The 20,984-nt window shown below is 33.0% G+C and overlaps 1 long non-coding RNA gene across 1 annotated transcript; it reads left to right on the top strand.

Moving 5' to 3' along the window:
* The first annotated feature begins 17,498 nt into the window (after positions 1-17,498).
* On the top strand, positions 17,499-19,749 carry LOC143597956 (uncharacterized). The gene is made up of 3 exons (XR_013147018.1): positions 17,499-17,819; positions 19,108-19,168; positions 19,516-19,749. It is a non-coding gene; the product is annotated as an uncharacterized LOC143597956 (long non-coding RNA).
* The last annotated feature ends 1,235 nt before the right edge of the window (positions 19,750-20,984 follow it).

The following is a 20,984-nucleotide window of genomic DNA, read 5'->3' as shown; positions in this document are numbered from 1 at the left end:
ATGGAATGAGGATCTAGGGTTTTAGGGAGGTTTATGGGAGTATTTATACTCCTTAAAGCCCATGGACCTAAGGCCCATCCCTTAATCTATCTTAATTATTCCAAGTCCATATTCCTTTCTTTTATTTATTCTAATTAAATATTTACACACAATAACGAAACAAAATTCTCTTTATTTAATATTATAATATTCAGGATGTTACATGTTGTGTGAGCTAGTTTGCTTTACTTGGCGTTTACCACCTAACTTATTGCTTGGTTTATCACAATTTTGACCATTTGAACTTCCATCTTTGACAAACTTAGGTGATGAATATTAATGAGGATTCTTATCTTTATCAAATTTATTTAAAGACACACCACCATATTTCAAAGTTTTAGAGGAATCAACCACACAATTGTCTTTGCTCAAAAAAACAGAGCCCACGTAAACATTTGAAGTCACAGAATTCAAAGCATGTAAATTCAAAGAAATATGAGAATTAATGTCTTTATTATTCAAAACAAACAAATCATCATCCTCATCAATCCAATCCTAGATAATTACTTCATCTGCACGTGAAGTAAACACATTAGTTGATTCAGTAGCTTTTACTGAACCATGAGCATTTTTGTCATTTTCATTGTTTTTACCATATTGCATGGTTTTTACCCTTTCTTCCTGCTCTTTGGTAAGAGGAAGACTTGTGTAATTCTCGTTTTATGGAGAGGGTACAACACTGTACATATCCCCTCACCAGCGTTTTCTTTCCACCATAATTGATTTTCGATCATGGAGTTAACAATAGCACTGGAGCCTTCGAATTTCTTAAAGTCTAGTTCAGCCCTTTCAAAATTATTAGTTAAACTGATAATGTCTAACTTAGAGGCTTCCAGTTCAGCAGTTAACTCAGCAATTTTCTGTTTGGCATCAAGGTGGTGACAGCATTTTATGCTTAAATTAGATTGAAGTTTAGAAAAATCCGTTTTTTGTGCCTCAATTTTATCTTTGAAAGCTTTCTCATTCTTCTTAAGAGTAAAATTTTCGGATTTTATTCCTTCCATTTCTCTAAGCAAGTTACTATTATGGGATTTGTATAAATCTACTTTATTAATACAATCTTAAGAACATAATTGGGAACTTACCTCGGATGAGCTGAAAGAAGTGAAGGCCATGAAAGAAAATTGAAGTTCCCTTACTTGTTCCTCAGCAACATTCTTTTCTTCAGCGACTTTAATTCGAGCAAAGTTTGTAGTCTGATTATTGATGCTGAGAGCTGCCATTTGATCATTCCAAGAGAAGTGTTGAGTTACTAAACCTCTCTCACCTTCACCTGCACTTGCAACATTTTCTCCTATTGCATTTCCCACTGGAACTATTTCCCCATCTTTGTTTCCTTCCTTAGCTGGGTTAGTGCATTCACGAGAAAAATGACCCGGCTCGTGACAGTTGTAGCACCTCAGAGTATCTTTGTTAAATCTCACCTTCTGATTTGCTGGCACATTCAAGTTGTTTCCGCATGTTCTCTTTGTAAATTTCTTTGTGCGAAACACTGCCATGGCGATTTGCCAAGATATGTCCATTTCCTTTACATCATCAGGATGAATTTGATCCAACTCAGCAGCTACAACCGGTTGAACCAGATCTCCATCAAGAAAGGCGTTGTAGTAATTCATGAACCTTGTCATTAAGGCGATGTTTTCTTGAGTCTCCTTTGAGATAGAGGGAATCTGACAGGGAGACTGGTGCAGCATATGGTTGGTGCTTAACAGCAGAAGCCGATGGTTGAGCTGGTTGAGAAAAGAACACAGGAGTTGGTTGTGGTGGTGCCGGATTGAATTGGCCCTTATACATAGAAAAGTTATTCTGAGACTGATGCGATGGAGTGTACTGCCCCTGAGAAGATTTAAACATTGAGAAGTTGTCTTGCGAGATGAGAGCATTGTTAGAGGCAACACTATAGCCAGCTGCATTGTAGGAGTTTGCATGATTAATGGCACGCTGTTTATCATCCATGTCACAAGCTTTGATGATCGCCAGTTCTTCTGACAGAGTTAATATGTTGAGATCCTTCGTCTTCTTGATTACTGCAACATTCATATCCCACCTCTGTGGCAGGGAATTGAGCAGCTTATTGTTTGTCTTAGCAGCGGTCAAATTCATGTTAGCAGATCTCATCTCAGTCACAAGAGATATGAATCTTTGCAGCTGTGTTTCCAAAGATTCTCCCAGTACATGATTAAAAATATTGAACTTCTGTCGTAAGAGATCTTGACGGCATCTCCTCATATCCTCATTACCCTCATACACCTCAATCAGGGCTTCCCACGATGCCTTAGCAGACTATAATTCTCTAAATCCCAAGGCAATTTTGGGTGAAAGTGCCATGGTTAAAGTAGCAAGCACCTTGTCGTCTTCTTCAACCTTTTCAAAGTCTGCATCATTATATAGTTCAACAGGCTTTACAGCTACTTCTTAAGAGTTTTCACATTGATACGTTATAGCTTGAGGGCCTCAGACAATGCTTATCCAAATCTTGGCATCTTTCATCTTCTCATACTTTCAAATCTAAATTTCCACTCAACAAACCCTCATGAGACAGAAAACGGGGTACACGAGTAGCAGTTCCCATTATGGAGTCCAGTTCTTGATGCAGTGCAACATATGATGAACTATTAGCTACTTAGTCCATCTTGGATAAATAATTAATAGTCTGGTCCAGTATTTAAGTCCAAATAATATATCAGCTATCCTAAATCCCAATAGGATCAGGCCCAGATATATAATCACAGCCGAGAACGACTTTGGCCGAGAACCAAGAAAGTTAACCAAAAACTCTCTTAGTTGACCGAGAACAGCCAAAAGTCAACATAAAACACTAAACAGTGACCGAGAACTATCCAAAATTACTGCAAACACTTGAATTTTGACGAGAACACACAAATTTCACTGAAAACACACAAAATTCACCGAGAACAACCAGACTATGGCCGAAAACGATGAAACTTTCCCGAAAACTTCCAAGAATCCCTAAAGAAGATTTGACCAGGTAAATTGGTAACAAATCAAACCCCGAAATATCTGGGATTTGAATTTAAAGCATAAATCAAGTCAAATCCTTCCCAAAATTATCTCAACAATCCCGATGAACACGAAGAACAACCGTTCTTCAATTTCCAAAAATCTTCAATCACCTATCAACCAAAAATTACCTCTTGAATCAATGATATCACTTTAACCGAGCCTAGAATATGTCAATAGGCTCTGATACCAATTGTAAGTCCTTTGAACGGATCTTTCATTGTGATATCACACAACCTTGTGATTATGCGGAAACTAACACAAGGTGATTCAAGATTATATGAACAAACACACTAATAACACAACGAAGATGCTTCAAAACACACGTATATTAGACGTCTGGTGCTTAGGCACAACCGGTTACAAAACATCCATTGATATCTCTCTTACATGCTTATGAACGGCCGACCTAATAATAACCTAGATACATTGTATATATAGGCACTACATTCAAGCCCAAAACAACCCAAAAGCCCACCGAGATCCAAGAGATTTCAGTTTACAATATAGTCCAATAACAAGTACAAACCATACTAATAGCTAACCCAACAATCTTCAACTAAAAATGACTCGTTTTGATAGAACTGTTATGATGATAATATTATAGCCTCAAGGGATTAGGACTTGTTTGAAACAACGGTTTTACTTTATTTAATGTTTTCATTTAACCTTGAAAAAATATTATATATAATAAGAATTATAGTGATAATAATAATGATAGTGACCATAATAGTAGTAATTAAATAATAATGATAATAGCGATACTAATAATATTAATAATGATAAAAACAACAGTGATAATAATAAACATATGTTTGACTTAAAGTCTTTTTGAAGATCATCAACTTGATTAAGTACTTTTTAATTAACATTTTAAAATAATAATTTGAGGATTTGAGATTATAAGTATAAGGTGTTCGTAATATATATATATATATATAAAATAAGAAGTAGATTTTTCCTAAGAAGTGTAGAAAGTGTGTTTTCACCATTAGATCTAATAAAACACACCGTATAATAAACAGACCGCAACTAAAATAAAACACACTACACAATAAACACACTTCCCATATCCACCATCAGATCAACACATCTAACGCATCAGATTACTTCTTACACTTTTTAGACAAACTCCACTTTTTATTTTAACCCCTCCATATATATATATATATATATAAGGGTTAAAATAAAAAGACATAGTTTTATAGGAAGAGTAGGAAAAACATAAAATTTAGAGTTAGGAAACTATTTGGTATGTTAAAAACTATCAATCTCAATCACTAGATCATGGATCCAATGGCTTAGATTTATTCTTACTCGTCCTATAAACTATTTATTTTTATTATAACTCACCCCTATATATATATAGGGGAGGGTTATCCTAAAAATAAGTAGTTTCCTAGGAAGACTAAGAATAAATCATAGCCATTGGATCATATCAATCAATGGTTGGGATTTAAAATTACAAAAAACCGTCATAGTTTCCTAGAATTACTCTTTCACCTTAATAACCGACATAGTTTCCTAGAATTATTCTTTCACCATAGGTTTTAATGCCAAATGTCAAAATTCTATTAGTTCTTACCATTCCTAGGAAACTTCTTTTTATTTGAACTCTTTTCTCTCTCTCTCTCTCTCTCTCTCTCTATATATATATATATATATATATATATATATATATATATATATATATTGAATGTGGAGAAACATTCATGATTTATAAAATAACAATAATAATAGAAATAAGTATGTTTGACGAGCATGAAGGGGCTAAGTAGGGGTGTAAGGCTACGAGTGAACTCCAAGTGGTCAGAGGATGCGGTTTAAGATATTGCATGGCAGAAACAAGTTAGGCATTTTTTAGTATTGCAGGGGTATTCGGGTCACTGCAATGATAGCATGCTTGGACTACGAGCATAAGGCATAGGGATAAATGGTTGGGTAATAGGTTGTGTGAATAGGTGATGTTGAATATGTATAGGTTTTTGGTAAGAGGTGGTGGCTGAAAATATCACATTTGTATGGTAATGGAGTGGTGGGATTTACGCATGTTATACAAAGGGTACGTCCCCGTGCCAAGTTTTTTGTTGTGGTACGTTTGAGTGTCCAAGAGTTGTGTTGGTTTTAGATCGGTTTAAGCATAGTTATTGGATCCATTGTCATGGTTAATATGGGTTTCGGTGGCCAATAGTGCGATAATATGAGTTGTCACTTCGCGAATTGAGTTTTTAAGGGCGACTTCGAGGGTAACAAGACGATATGTTGCGATACGTGGATGATTCGTGTGACATGGGACATTAATATGAAATTTGTATTAACAACCAAAAGAAACATCAGAATAAATTCATATAAATCTAAAGAAAAATAAGTAAAGAAATAAAATCACATGAATTAAAATTTGAAATTGAAATTGGAATGCTCATTTCTATAAATCTCACAAATTTTTGAATAACCAAATGAAATATATATATATATATATATATATATATATATATATATATAATATATATATAACTTGATATAAGTAATGAAATCGAATTGAAAATCGCATGTTCATGTACCACAACGACTCTTTGTATTCCTAATTCAAACCATAAAAATAAATGAATAGATACAAATATAGAAAACGAAATGAAAATGACTATTCATGCATCACCATGACTTTCAAATTTTCAATTTTAAACCATAATAGTAAATGAATAGATAAATAAAATAAACGAATTAAAACTCGACTATTCATGTATCACCATGATTTTTTGAATTTTAAATTTTAAACCATCATAGTAGATTAATGTATAACTAAAATAATTACACTAAAACTCGACTATTCTTGTATTACAACACAAAATCAAAATGCATAATTAAATCAAACCGAAAGATGGGTATTCGTGTATCACCACGACTTGGAAGACTTTCAGTTAAGACACATGGTAAAACATTGAGGGTCGGAGTCACACGTCGCATGAACCACCATAACTTGTATGATATCCTTAGGAGTGCATCCATATTCCTTTTCATAAAGAGGACATGGTCACATTGAAAGCTTTAAATTTTTGAGTTATATGGCGTTGGGGTGGTATGTTTTGGCCTAATAGGTTTTATGCCCTTTCCGAACTCTCCGGGTAAGCAACCAGGTCCCGCGTCTGATTGGGATTTATATGCGTTGCTTATCCTTAGGTTTCATGCCCGTTTTGTTTATATATATATATATTTATAAACAAAACTAAAAATTTTAAAATGGGTCAAGCTTTCGGGTTTGAAAATTAACAAATGTTACATTTGATACGAGTGTTCCATCTAGGAATACGTCATTGATGTGTTGCAAAACACATAGCATTTTATCTCGTTTTTGTGTTGTTTTGTGCATAAACCATTAACAAATATAAATTTTTCTTGCATGAAATTAAACTTTTGTATATATTATAGGTTCCATGTTGAAGAGAGCGAAAAAAAGAGTTTAATGAAGAAAGAATCAGCTCAAACGTGATTCGGATGAAGCCAGTATGCGCGTTTGAAGATAAACGAGTCAGAAAACGAAGAAACGAGTACCCAGGACTTGGACACGCTACGCGACCAGGTGAGGCATCCATGCCCGTTCTATGCGTCATCCCACATGTCCCAAAGGCTACCAAGAACTTTCAGGTTTCAGCTACCCCATTTATTTTGTCTTCTAGTGGGCCTTGTGAGCTTGTTTTAACCTATTTTATATTAGGAAAGAGGTGTTTAAACATATATATAAAGGGTTTATACCCTATGAACGATTTGGACATCATATTTCCAGCCACCACACCTGCTCTAGAGGAGAAACCAAGGAGGACAAGCTTACGGTTCTATCTTTTATCCTTCGGTTGTCGGTTTTGACTATTTTAACTTTTGTAAGTTCGTTTTTGGTTTTTAATCATTCAAACCTTTTGTAATCAGATCTATATGAACATGTTTATCATTTATATCTATTTTATCTACTGTTAATTGATTATGATTGGCTAAACCTCTTTGTTCTACCTAGGTTAGATGATTATTGTTCGGTTTTGATGAACTAAATGGATTGTTTGATTAATATGACATGAATTGCTATTGAAAGTTTGGTTTAATGATGAATTAGGTTGTGTTTAGTGGCTGCCATATTATTGATATTATCTCATAATCTCATACTTCAATTAATTGAATTGGTTTTGATTGATAGTTGTATGTTCAATTCTTTACTTTGTGTTTAGAGTTTGATTGCAGTAGGATCAAGCGTAAGGTTTGATTGAGATTGTTAATTGATTGAATTCAGCGGGTTAAGCACCTTCTTAGAGACCGAGAGGTGATAGGAAGTAAACTCGTCTCATAGCCTTTACTTGTTAGAATTAGGATTGCGCGAGAGCGGGTTCGTTTCTTGTCGGGTTTGGGTTTGTGAGCGACTAGTTGGTCTAGTTTAAGTTAAACTAAATTGTTCCTCTATCCTTGGCTGCGTAGTATTCGTTTCCATTAGGTTCGTGTGTCGGTGAGACCGAGAGGAGGGTCGACATTAGAACACCTTAGCATTCGTTTCCCGGTTTGTTCTTAAAATCAATTAAGTGTAAGTTGGGGTTTGTTAGTGAGACCGAGAGGTGATCTAGCTTTCTTGAGCGAACCTTAGTTGTGTCATCCTTAGATACCGGTGTCGTGAGATCATTCAATCCATTAGCTTGTTAGACCTTCAATATGATTCTTACCTAGGTAGACGTTTTCTCCATTGTCTGTCACAAACGTTAAGTTTCGTTAAGTGTTTTCGTTAAGTTAAATTAATTAATTTAGTTAAAGTAATTTAGGTCAAGTAGTTTAGTTATTAAAAATCAAATTAAAAAATATTATTCTTAGGAAAGTCTTGTCTAGGGTTTAGTGATCATAGGCGTTCTCACTTGTCCTTGTGTTCGATACTTGGACTTCTTAGGTCTATACTACTTTTGACCGTCGCCGGTTGTGTGTGGTGTCATTAGGAGTTTCCGTTTTATAAATTTAAAGCTTCGTTGTGAGTCCCATAGAAAAAGCACTCATTAGACACACATCGGTCATAATTTTGATGATGTGGAGATGGAATATATGAAAACTGAGGAATATTCTGAGATGTATACTCTTGCTAATTCTAATGTGGGAATTTCATTCTTTAGAAAAAAAAAAAGAAAAAGATAAAGCTAAAGTATCAGATACCGAGACAAGGACTTCGGAAGGTTTGTTCACTCACAATATGGAGAAGACGAACAAGATGATCGAGGCCTTACGATATGCAGAATGTGAAGATTAAAAGAAATCAAAGGCTCGAGAATCAGAATATCAAATGAAGAAGTTTGTAAGTGTCAAGACGGTGAAAGGTAATATTATTTCGTGGTTGTACGATTTAGATCTTCAGTTTGTATTGTTAAATGGGAGCACGGAGTTCAGTACTTTAATCGTATTACCGACATGTTTATTATGCCTAGATAGGACGTTCATACACTTGCCAATAGACCATTCATGAACAGAGGTGGAAATAAACTGGCGGATATAGGCATTTGTTACACGAATTAAACTATGGTTTAAAGTTTTTCAAGCCACAGGTGCCCGCACGTAAGTATGTGTATGAAATAGATCCACACACTAGTTGGAGAAAGTTGGTGCTTAAGGTAAAGCCGTCACGTACCTTGAAGAAAGTTCATGTAAAAACTTTTCCCCCAAAGTCTTTATAAAAATTTCAACAGGTGGTATTTTGATAACAAGATCAGCGAGGCTGTTATTGTATTGGGTTCAGTCTTAAAGACTGAATTTATTAGGGTGATCGACCTTATGTGGCCAGTTAAATTATCTGATTCCGATAATAAAGTGTTGCACAATAATTGGATCAGATGAGCGGATGTCAAAGATATTGAGCAGGCCATGCAATTTTCAATGTGTTGTTCGAGTATGTTATGCGTTTGGAATTCATAGTTGTGCAGATTGGAAGACTAGTAGATTCAGGATGTAAAAGACAAAGAGCTCGACATGAGGAGGAGTTTGTTAGTGCACGGTTTTGCGTCTCGGTCTTTGTATAAAGTATTTTGATAATAGATTAATGTATAGGGGTATTTTAGTCATTAATGTAAAGTCTCATTTGTTAGGGGATGTTAACGAATGAGACTCCGTTTGTTTTGTCCTAATTTGTTAGGAAATGCTAATAAATGAGGTTAATGTACGTAATTCATTCGTTAAGGATTGTTTAACGAATGACCATAATGTATAGGTAGTGAATGAAGGCTCATTCGTTAGGCATGTCTAACGAATGAGCTTGTCATCTATAAATACCTTGTAATCTATTCAAGTAATAAGCATTTCTTATTTTATCAATCTGATCCTCGTTACTCTGCCCGAATTTACACAGTTACGCCTAGTAACGTAATTCATCGAGATCTAATTTTAATTCATATCAAAGGCTAGATCATTAACGTATCAAATCATGTGCGATCAGATCAGTGGTTCCACATGCTATACTTAAGGTGTGTTTCTAATAATCTAATATTTACATTTTTACTGTCCACTTAAAAAAGAAGGTAGCGCAGTTCAAAGAAGCATATACTTACTATGTATCTATAATATTATTATGCTAATATTCCTACCATTCCCATCGTTCACTTTATAAAAACATGATTGAATACCTTAACGCTCCGCTAACGACCCATGTCCAAATAAGAGTGATTTTACCAATAACTTCACCTTCTCCAGTGTCCTTTAAATAAGGCATTCCAATTTTTATGTAACCACTCTTTTGACACCAATTATCATGGTAATAGAGTTTCACCATGTTTTATTACCAGAACTACCCATAATCACAAAAAACGTCTCATTTAAAATAAGCAACCATATCGTAATATGGTAGACTTGCCACCCTTTGATCAAAACGCCTAAGCAAAATGAACTCGTAAATTGACCCCTAATAGCTTACACAAATACTAAGAATGCCCTGGTATTAGAAACGAATTTGTAATTCAACAACAGTTTCTAAAGCTAATATGTGGCACTTGCAGTTTCAAAAGTTAAATTAAACAAATAAGGCCACTGTATATGATTAAACCAACAACACCTAACAGTACCTTGTTAGATATTTTTTTCAATTTTAAGTTCTCTATAATTCCTTTTTTTCGTATTTTAGTTCGGAACAAAGAATTCATTTTGTTGTGAATATCAAAACTTAACAACATAGCACGTCTGATATATAAATTAAAATCATAAACGTTTGAGTGTGCATACCTTGTTCGTCATAGTTCATTGACCAACTTGAGGTTGTCTTTTTCACGTCCCGTATAATGGTATATAAGCTAAATAAAAAAATAAAATATTTAGAAAATGGTGACCAACTTGACACGCTTTTTGGTGAACTTATCGAGCTTCGAAACCATCTTTGCTTACCTGATCGAGAGAAATAAGTAACATGAATTAATGTATTAAAATTGATGGACTTTTTTTAAAAGTAAATATGGAAATTCAATGAATAACTTCGAACACAGTTTAACCCGAACCAAAATTGATAATATATATATAAGCCCAAACTCATTTTGCTTATAATTCATTTGGACCCAACCCAAAACTGAAGTCTTTTTTTAAGATAATCCTGACTCATTTTGCTTACGACCCGATTTGACTCAAACCAAAATGATATTCCTTTTGAATGAATCGAAGCCATTTTGGTTAAATCCCTTTCTAACCCCCCCCCCCCCTTCCCCCACCCCCCCCCCCCCCCACACACACACACACATTTTAACTGATCAAATACATCAGAGACCTCAATCTCTGTCTCAAACCAAACCTGATACCTTTTTAAAATTACTGAAACTCATGTTGCTTATAAACCGGTTTTGAACCAACCCAAAATTGCAACTTTATAATGACCCGAATTCATTTTGCATATAAAGCATTTTAAACCAAAATTGATACTTTTATTAAATAACCCGAACTCAATATGAATAATAATATTTACAGAACATATGTGCGAGCTACAATAAGACAGTAGCTTCAATCTTTGTTGCCACGGTTCCAAAGGACATTTTATTAAACTTCAATGATTTATTTCTGGTGGTACGATAGTCTTCCAATAATAGCTCAACCAATTTGTTAACTGTTGTACACGCCACCTATATATAAAACTATATAAAAATTAAAAATCATCACGGATGCAGTAAAGCGAAGAGCCTGGGGTAATAACTTACTTCTTCAGCATATGGCCAGAGTTTGCTTAATTGTCTATCAACCATTTCACCTAAAACATCAATTTATAAAAAGCCTTTAACGACTGAACATAAAAAAAACGTATGAAGGAACATTCTAAAATAATTATATAATTATTGGCACAATACATTTTTGTGATAGTCTAACAAAAGTATATCAAACATTTTCTACAACATAAAAGATCGTCACTCATTTAAGAATCATCACATTACAAATCAAGTACCAATATTTATACGACAGCCGGTTGTTTTAATCTTAAATTATTATAACTAATAAAATTGAATTACATCGGATGCATGATTGCGTAATTAAAATCTAAAAATAATCTGAAAGTTTAATTTTCCTCGTTAAACCTTAAACAAAATATGAAGAAAACAATCGGTTTAATCGAACACCTTAGTGAACTTGGGTTGAAGTATGACCTTAGGAGGCAATGGAGCATTGGAAAAAAAACAACATGTTTTGATACGAACTCATTTTGGTCCGAACTCGTTTTCACTAGAATCAAATTGATACATTTTAAAAGTAACTCGTTCAGCCCCAAACCTAGTCTATAACATATGGCCACCAAAGATAAACTAATTGGTTAAACATATTCAAATCTGACACTTTTAACTCTAGGGATTAAGAATAGATTACATAACTTGTAACATCCCGAATTTTCGTTCGGTTAATATATAATAATATTTGATGTTATGAGATGGGCTTGTGTTGGGTTAAGTAATATGGGTGATGGATATGGGTTATTAAAGGAAAGACCATGAGCTTAAGCTCATGACCCATAATATAAATACTTTAGTTATATGCTTTAATCCATTTCCATTTCATTCCATACACCACCCAAAACACACACTTAGCTCTCTCTCATCCTACTTTCTCTCTCTAGCCGAAGTAGCAAGAAGAAACCGAGCATCAACCCGAGGTAATGATAATATGATATTGTAGAGATCCAAACCCGTTAGATATAGTCGCGAAACGACGAGCCGACACCTTAAACCGTTAAAGTTATGAGATCCGAATGGAATCGGGTATAAACCGACCAAAAGATGAGCTTAGGGATCACCCTAGCTCAGATCTGGATCGAACGGGACGAAAAACGGTGAGTAACGGTTGAAAATAACTGAGATCTCGTTTTTCCGGCGAGATCCCGGTTTTTCGGCGATGACGGCGCCGAAAAAGCGTATACGAGGTTAAAATAATGTCAGAACCCTAACCCTAGTTCGTTAGCGGAGACATAACGAATTAGCAAGCAATTCGTTATGCCCATTCGTTTATAAGAGATAACGAACTAGAAGCAGTTCGTTAAGTCATTCGTTAAGTGATTCATTACTCACCCAGTTCGTTATGCTAAGATAACGAATCAGGTCATGTCAAGATAACGAATTAGTTAACGAACTAATCTAACGAAGCAGATCATGTAAGATGACGAATCAGGTGATTCATTACTCACCGATCCGCTAAGTTTTGATAACGAACTAGACCACGAATCAGGCTATGTTCAGATAACGAATTAGGCTTAATTTGTTATGAAGAATGAGTTAGAGAATAAAATAGTAATTTAAAATCCTAATGGAAAATGTGTTAAGACAGTTAATAGAAATAAAATTTTTCCAAGCTGACCTGGCAGCTCGACCCCAGCCAGGGGCTTTGCCCCTTGGACCCTGCTAGGGGCTGCCGCCCCTAGACCCCGCTGCCAAGGGCGCTACCCTCGGACCCCCATTCGTTAAGGGTTATAATTAAACTGGAAGTACGATGAGTAGTGATAATTAATTGCTACATGTAATTATTATACAGTTAGCCGTGCACAGCTCAAGAAAGTAATAACCATAAACAGTTAATGTAACCGAGTTCAGGTGAGTTTCTAGCCCCATTGGCCATTTCCTTGTTATGTTTTCGGGGCTGTGTGCATACTCGATGTAAAGTGTGAATACACTTACCCTAAGTGGTGAGTGTATGCTTAGATGTTATACGAGGTAGCTATTATATAATGCTTGTCGGTGCGTGAATGATCTTCGGATATTGCACGTATCGTCCATGATAGTGATTGTCTAGTGGTTATTAGTGGGTATAAATGCTATGATGTGACTTGCTTATTATGTAATTAATGAACTGATAGGAAGTGTGTTATAGACAAGTAGAAGTAGAGTGTGATAGGAGTGGATAGGGGTCTAGTAAGAGTGTTAGTGGCATAACGTGTGTACGTGGTAGAATAAGTCTATGCGTGCCTTCGTTATTAAAGTGACATAACGTGAGTGCGTGGTAGAGTAAGTCTATATGTGCCTTCGTTATTAGGTGGCATGACGATAGTATGTGGGAGCGTAAGCCTCTACGTGCCATCGTTATTAAAGTGGCAATACGTAAGTACGCGGGAGGGCAAGCCTCAATGTGCTTCCGTAGTCAAGTGGCTAAGCTGTAGGGGTAAATAAGAGGTTAAGTGGTAAGGTGAACAGGTTAGATAGTGGACTATGTGTCTTCAGATATGTATATAGTGCATGTAGTGGTTGTATGGTAAGTTGCTTGATTAACTAGAACTCACTCAGCGTAGCTGACTTTTAGTATGCACGCAGGTGATCTGACTAAAGAGCTAGCATGAGGATGGCACATGGCATGGATTGAACGGCTGGCATCTGAAGATGGAAGAATTGGTGTTTTAAATATGATGTTTTATGTTCTGATTTAAAAGAAAAGATTAAATTTTTTGTAACGAATGATTTAAGTTAACGTTTTCGCGAAATTTTAATGAACTTTGATTTGTACGAACTGTGTTTATGAGTAAATCCGACCCTAAAGTAGGGCTACCGGGAACGGGGCCTTACATAACAGAACTCATATCAACATCAATAAATCTTACTCAACTCGTCACCCGTATGCAATCCGGTCTAATAAGACACAATATGCTCTGGCCAGCTCTCTTTTAGGAAAACCCGCTCTCGAACCAGATTTTCTCACACAATAAATTATTTGAAATAATTAATGATAGTTTATATATGTAAATTACTTTTAACTAATATATTATTGTATTTTCACGAGAAAATCACACACCCTTAAATCTACTATTTCAACACCTTTGTATCAGTGAGCAACTTCTTTTAAAAAGATTATTATACATCTAGTTGTGAAAAAGGAGATCATGTCGAGATAGTAAACTTGTGATAACTTGATTTATCTGGAGATTGTAATAAAAATAATATAATTAAAGATTAATTTATCAATGATATATAATGACTTCGTATTGCATATGATTAAAATATATTATACTAAATATAAAGTTGTTAAATTATAATAATACATGTATGTTTTAAAATTTTTAAATAAATAAGAAATTAGTATTTATAAATTAAAGCATATATGTAGTAACTAAGTGTAAGTTATAAGACATAGTCATGTATAAAAAAACTCAGGTTTATGCTTACCTTTAAGCTTGAGTCTAGCTTTCCTCCAAAGCCAACAAAAGAGTTGTCTTTCTAGAAGATAATGGATTCAATAGAAGTGTCCTTCTGTAACATTACACATTAACGGTTATATGGTTGAATATAATATCTTGAAGCATTAAAGGTAGTACCTTGAAGGTTTGATTATCCCTGATACATCCTTAAGAGTTGTGAGTTTGGTATTCTTAGACAAACCAAAACCGAACCGAGAATCAATTTAAACAGTGTATTCGTATGCGATTGTTTCGAAATTTATTAAATTGGAAACCACCACCACCAGAAACATCTTCGCTTCTAGACCCCTTCATCCCTATAAAAATACCAAATCACAAATCAATAAAGCTTAACCCTAGTCGTGGTCGTAACCTAACACGAATCAAATAGTAATCAACGAACTTATTAACATCAAATTTAGGGCATGTGTTTAACATGCAGATGTGGTTTAAGAATTCATGGGAGCTCTTCAATTTCAGATGAAGGGTGTGGAGAAGAAAGATGGCATGATTTCTGGTTGCTTTCGAGTTCAGGGTAGCTCATGGAGGTAGGCACAAGTACAGTAAAGGAATTGGCATCCTTGTTGGATAGAGATGAAGATGCGAATGGAATGGTGATGGTAAACGCATTGTTGTATTAGATGTTTGTGGGGTTATGGTTTCAGGATTGAAAGAAGGAGATGAAAGGGGACAGATGGTTTGTAAGGATGATACCATGTTATGACCCGTGTAAGGTCTATCTGGGTCAAACCAGGTGAAACGCATGAGAGCTCTCCATTCATAAATCAAGCAATCTGGTGGCTTTAGAGGAATGGGAGGACAACGTGAGAGTGACACATAGGATATTATGGTAAGTAATTATATATATATATATAGCAAGGTTAAAATAAGAAGTAAAGCTATCCTAAGAAGTGTAAGAAGTGTTTTTTACCCTTAAAAAATAAAACACACCGAACTAAAAACACACTAACAATATCCACCATCAGATGATCACAGCCAACGCCCGATATTACTTCTCACACTTCTTACAAATAACTCACTTCTTATTCTAACCCCACCCTATATATATATATATATATATATATATATATATATATATATATATATATATATATATATATATATATATATATACGGCGTTGTTTTACATTATTTGTTTATAATATTTATATTTTTTGTAATTTAATTTTATTTAATGTACAGAAGTTAATAATATACTTAGTATTTGATGATGAAAGAGTTTCACATATAAATGAGATGTTATAACTCGGTTTAAAAGCTATTTGGTTTGGTGAGACCCATGACCCTCTTATAAAATTGTCTTTTGAATTATAGATAATATATATCTTTTTTTAAATAAATCATATATTAATTTTTAGTATATCACTACTTTATAGGAATTTTTATATCAAATATTTTGTAAGATTAATTTTTAATTTAGTGAGATGTTATAACTCGTTTAAGACTATCTGGGTTTGGTAAGACCCACACCAGTGAATTCGAGTCAAATACCTGAGAAGCCTCCATTTACAAATAAAGTAATATGGTGGCTTGAGAGAATTTAGGGAGCTTTTGTTTATATATATATATATATATATGGGAAGGTTCATGTGCATTTTATTCTTAACATGAGAACGTAGGAAATAATACTAATTTATAAAAAAATGAGAACGTAAGAAACAATACCAACTACAATACCAATCTACATAAACAATGATTTATAATAACAAAGAAAAATACCTAAAATATACAACAAAATAATCACAATCAAGAACAAAATAATAACAACAAATACCAATAAATACTTATAACAGCAAAAGAAAAAATCTAATAATAACAACAAAATATAAATCAACAAATACTTATAACGTCTCATAATCGAAAACTAGCAAATATGAACAAAAAATTACAACAAACACCTATTAAAATAAACCTAATAATAACAACAAATTTGGTTCTCACTGTTTTCGTGTTAAGAATAAAATGTATTTTATCCTGTTTATATATATATATATATATATATATATATATATATATATATATAGGGAGAGGATCATGAGAGAACTCCATTTTATGGAGAGAACTATAGAACTAATAATAAAGTATTTTTAATTTAATTAAAAAATAAAATTTAAAATTTTTTTCTTCCATCCTTCTTATATGTTGTTATTCTTCACCACAAAAAAAATAAAAAAATTAACGAGTAATGCATATATGCAATACACCGACTTTTTTTATAATGCATATGTGCAATAGTGTGCATTTTGATATTTGAAATAGTGTTGAATAACATATATATATATATATAGTTGTTTGTATTGTTTATTTGCAATAGTGTTATATTATATACAAAAATTAAAAAAAGAGTCGATATAGTGCATATGTGCATTAGTGTTGTATTATATATATGCGATAATGTGTTTTCCATACAATTATTAGTGTCGTATTTGTATATATTCAATAGTGTGTATTGGATAATGCAATTGTGTTGGATTATATGCAATAAAACACTATTGTATATATGCAATAGGCATTAGTGCACATATGCACTACAGTACTACACCGACAAGTTTTTTTTTTTAGTATCAATATCATCTTATTAGAATGAGGAAAGAAAAAAATCACAAGATAATTTTTTTTAAAATAGTTAAAAATAATTATTTACTAGTTCTCTCTTTAAGGGGAGTTCTCTCTAGATCCCACCCCTATATATATATATATATAGGGGATGGTTCATGCGAGAAGTGATGTTACAGTGAGAAGTGAGAGAAGTGAATCTCATCCATTGATTATACACATCTATGGTTTAAAATAAAAGATGGCATTTTTGTAATTATCTTAAAAATGTAACAGATGTGTTATGCTAAAAAGGGCAAAATAGTCTAAAGCCGAGGGCTTAGAAGTTGTAACGTATGTTCTCTGTTCTTTAAGCCCTTATTTCACTCACAAACCATTCACAATAGGCATCGTGAAAAATCCCTCCACCACTTACAAATGACGCAACAAATTGAAGGGTTTAACTACACTATTGTATTTGCCAGTGATTGACCATCAGTGTTAGGGATTGTGTTCATGTCAAGAACAATTGGGGATTTTTTTTAATTATAATCGTTGATCAGGCAGGGCGTAAGGAGTTGAGGTATGTAAGTAAATTTGTATTGTTTGTTTCAATCAAACTATAATTAAGAAACACCTACTGTATTTCATCAAATAGGTGCGTAATTCCCAAAAAAATGTTTACCCAAAATGGGAATTCAATAGTATATATCATGGATGTCTGGACAAAAATTTGGACCTTTTTTAGTTATATATAAACTCAATTTTAAATTTAATAATTATATGATTTTGTTAAGGATAACTACGCAGAAAGTACCCATAATATTAATATGAATAGTTTATATATACTACATGGTGTATTTATTCTATGTTTTTTAAATTACTTTATTTGTGTAGGTTTGTTAACTTTGAACAAGTTGCCTGTGTATGGTATTTTGTTGCATAAAATGTGTAATATTTTGTGTAGAATTACTGTTTAGGAATTGATTACAATATTACTATGAAAACTTTATATATGTTATGATGGTGATATAAATGATGTAATTGTATGTGGTTTTGATGTTCGGTCTGTGTGTAGTGATGTTAAATTATGTAGGCATGCGTTAGATTTTTGTGTATGTGTTTTTCTTGATGTTAAAAGTCCCTACACAGTACGTCTTGAATAATATGCTGATTTTTGTAGGTGATATTATGAATAATTGTAGAATGTGTAGATACATATTGTTTGTTACAATTATGAGTCGCAACATTGTTTGTTGTGTTGGCAGGAAATTCAAAACATAATTGGAAACTCTGTATGGTATGTTGTTATTATGTAGGGAATGTTGATATTGTATATGAGTGTTTATGTTTTTATTAGTGTTCATAGGATTTTGTGTAGGTGAACTGGGTTTGATGTGTAGGTTAAGTCGATTAGCAGTGTTGGTGAACTTGGTTTGTTATGTAAGAGAAACTAGAATAGTTTTGGTTGTTGATGTTGTGAATGGAACTTGGTTTGTTGTGTAAGTAGATTTATGTGTTATGTGTAGGAGGTTATGGATTGTGTAATTTATAATATATTATTTTTTATTTTTATTTTTTATGTATATGATGTTGTGGTTTTATTGTGTATGGTATGTTGATGTGTAGGGGTGCATTGATGTAGGATGTGTAGTATATTTTATGTTATGTGTAGGTGTTAATTTGAGTATAAATTATGTTTTGTGTAGAGTGGATAGTATATATTATGTTATGTGTAGGTTGTGTAGGTTATGTCATTCTTGTAAGGTTAAAGCATAGTAGATTCTTCTTTCCATAAAAAGAAACCGATTATAGAGATAAAAGTGAAATGGAGAGAGATGTGGCATAATGATTTGTGTTTATTTTTGTAGAAGTAGTCAAGGAAATAATCCCAACCATGAAGATGTTGCTACTGAGCTCAACAAATAATTGGTAAGTTTATTCTATTTAGGATTTTCAATCTATCTTTTCTTTATAGTTTTCTGGGTCTCTTGAAAACGCTACTTTTTGTTTTGAATCTTGTTTTTATAATTGTTTGTACATTAATGAGATTTTCTTGAAATCATTAAATGTTGGTTGTGTAGGTGTTCTATTTGTTTGTGTACATGTTGAATTGTGTATATGTTGACCTGTTTGAGTACAATACAGTTATGCAGTGTAGGTATATTGATTTTAAGTCATTTATGAAACATAATGTTTTGGTTATGATACCCGTAGGGAACTTACTGTTTTGTTATTTGGGTGAACTTATTTATGCGATTTGGAGATGTGTTTTATAGTTTCAACAAACTGAAGAAATTTTATATAAGCAATTGGTTTTGACTTGTTTGTCGAAGGCACATGAAGAGGAACACGAGAAAAAAAAGCACAAGATTGGAAGAATTGAATTTCCTTACCAAGACATGCTAATACGCTAGTTCTGAGTCCAAACAATTTGGCAGCATTTGTTTATTCATTTGTTTAGCAAATAATTTGATAGTAGTTGTTTAGATTTATTGTTCATATAAAGTTTAACCAGGCCAGGTTCAATTTAAATTTATTATTGTATCAATTTATTTTTATATATATTTTGTTTTCATGTAATCAATTGGTTATATAATTAAGAATGATCTTGGTAAACCCACCATTATAAATCCAGTATATATTTTCCCTCTGGTTTTTGCAGCTTATTGGCATTGTTTCAGTATGCTAAACAGGACAAAATTAAGGAATTACATTGAAAACACGTTAACCGGGTCACAATTATTGAATTGAAATAAACTATTTCAAACGGGTAAAAATAAACTGCATAAAAATGAAAACACTCACAATTATTGAATTACAATGAAACATGCCAAACGATATAAAAAGTATTCCTACACAAGTCACTATTAAAAACTATATAGAGCATACCTACATGACCCAATAATAACAGATACAAAGATTCAGGGACATTATAAAAATAAAACTCAAGCCAACTTACTTAACAAGTTACCATAATTAGGATTACTTAACAAAAATAAAACTCTAAACAATTTACTAATCTACCCTCTTAGTTAAATAAATCAAAAAAGAAAAAGAAAAAATATGATTGGTTAAAATATCTTCTCGCACTAAGAATACTTCTGAAATAAACCTAATCCTATATATATATATATATATATAGAGAGAGAGAGAGAGAGAGAGAGATAGAGAGAGAGAAAAGTTAACCTACAAATGAAATTAACGTGTTAGTTGTGAGAATCATGCAATTACATCATAGAGTAATTTCTACATGTATATATAATTACTTTATTTTCACAATTAGCGCGTTAATTTATTTGTATTTGATCCAAACCCTATATATATATATATATATATATATATATATATATATATATATATATAGGGTTTGATCCAAACCCTATATATATATATAAACGAAACCTTTAAAAGCTCTCTGGTTTCTCCCTACATTCTCTCAAGACACCAGATTGCATTATTTGTAAATTGAGGCTTCTCATGCATTTGACTCGAATTCACGGGTATGGGTCACACCAAACCCAGATAGTCCTTAGACGGGTTATAACATCTCATTAAATAAAAATTAATCTCACCAGATAGTTGATATGAAAATCCTATAAAATAGGTATGTACTAAAATTAATATCTAACTTTTTTAAAAAATAAGATATTATTTGTAATTAAGAAATAATTTTATAGTAAAATAATATGCGGGTCATACGTCTCACCAAACCCATATAGCTTTTAAACCGGTTTATAACATCTAA

Source organism: Bidens hawaiensis, unplaced genomic scaffold (genome assembly GCF_021521415.1).
Source record: "Bidens hawaiensis isolate Kalapana, Puna unplaced genomic scaffold, B.hawaiensis_p1.1 tig00001842_1, whole genome shotgun sequence".
NCBI classification, from domain to species: Eukaryota; Viridiplantae; Streptophyta; class Magnoliopsida; order Asterales; family Asteraceae; genus Bidens; species Bidens hawaiensis.
The sequence above is the reverse complement of the archived record's forward strand: the minus strand, read 5'-3'. Positions and strand labels throughout refer to the sequence as shown.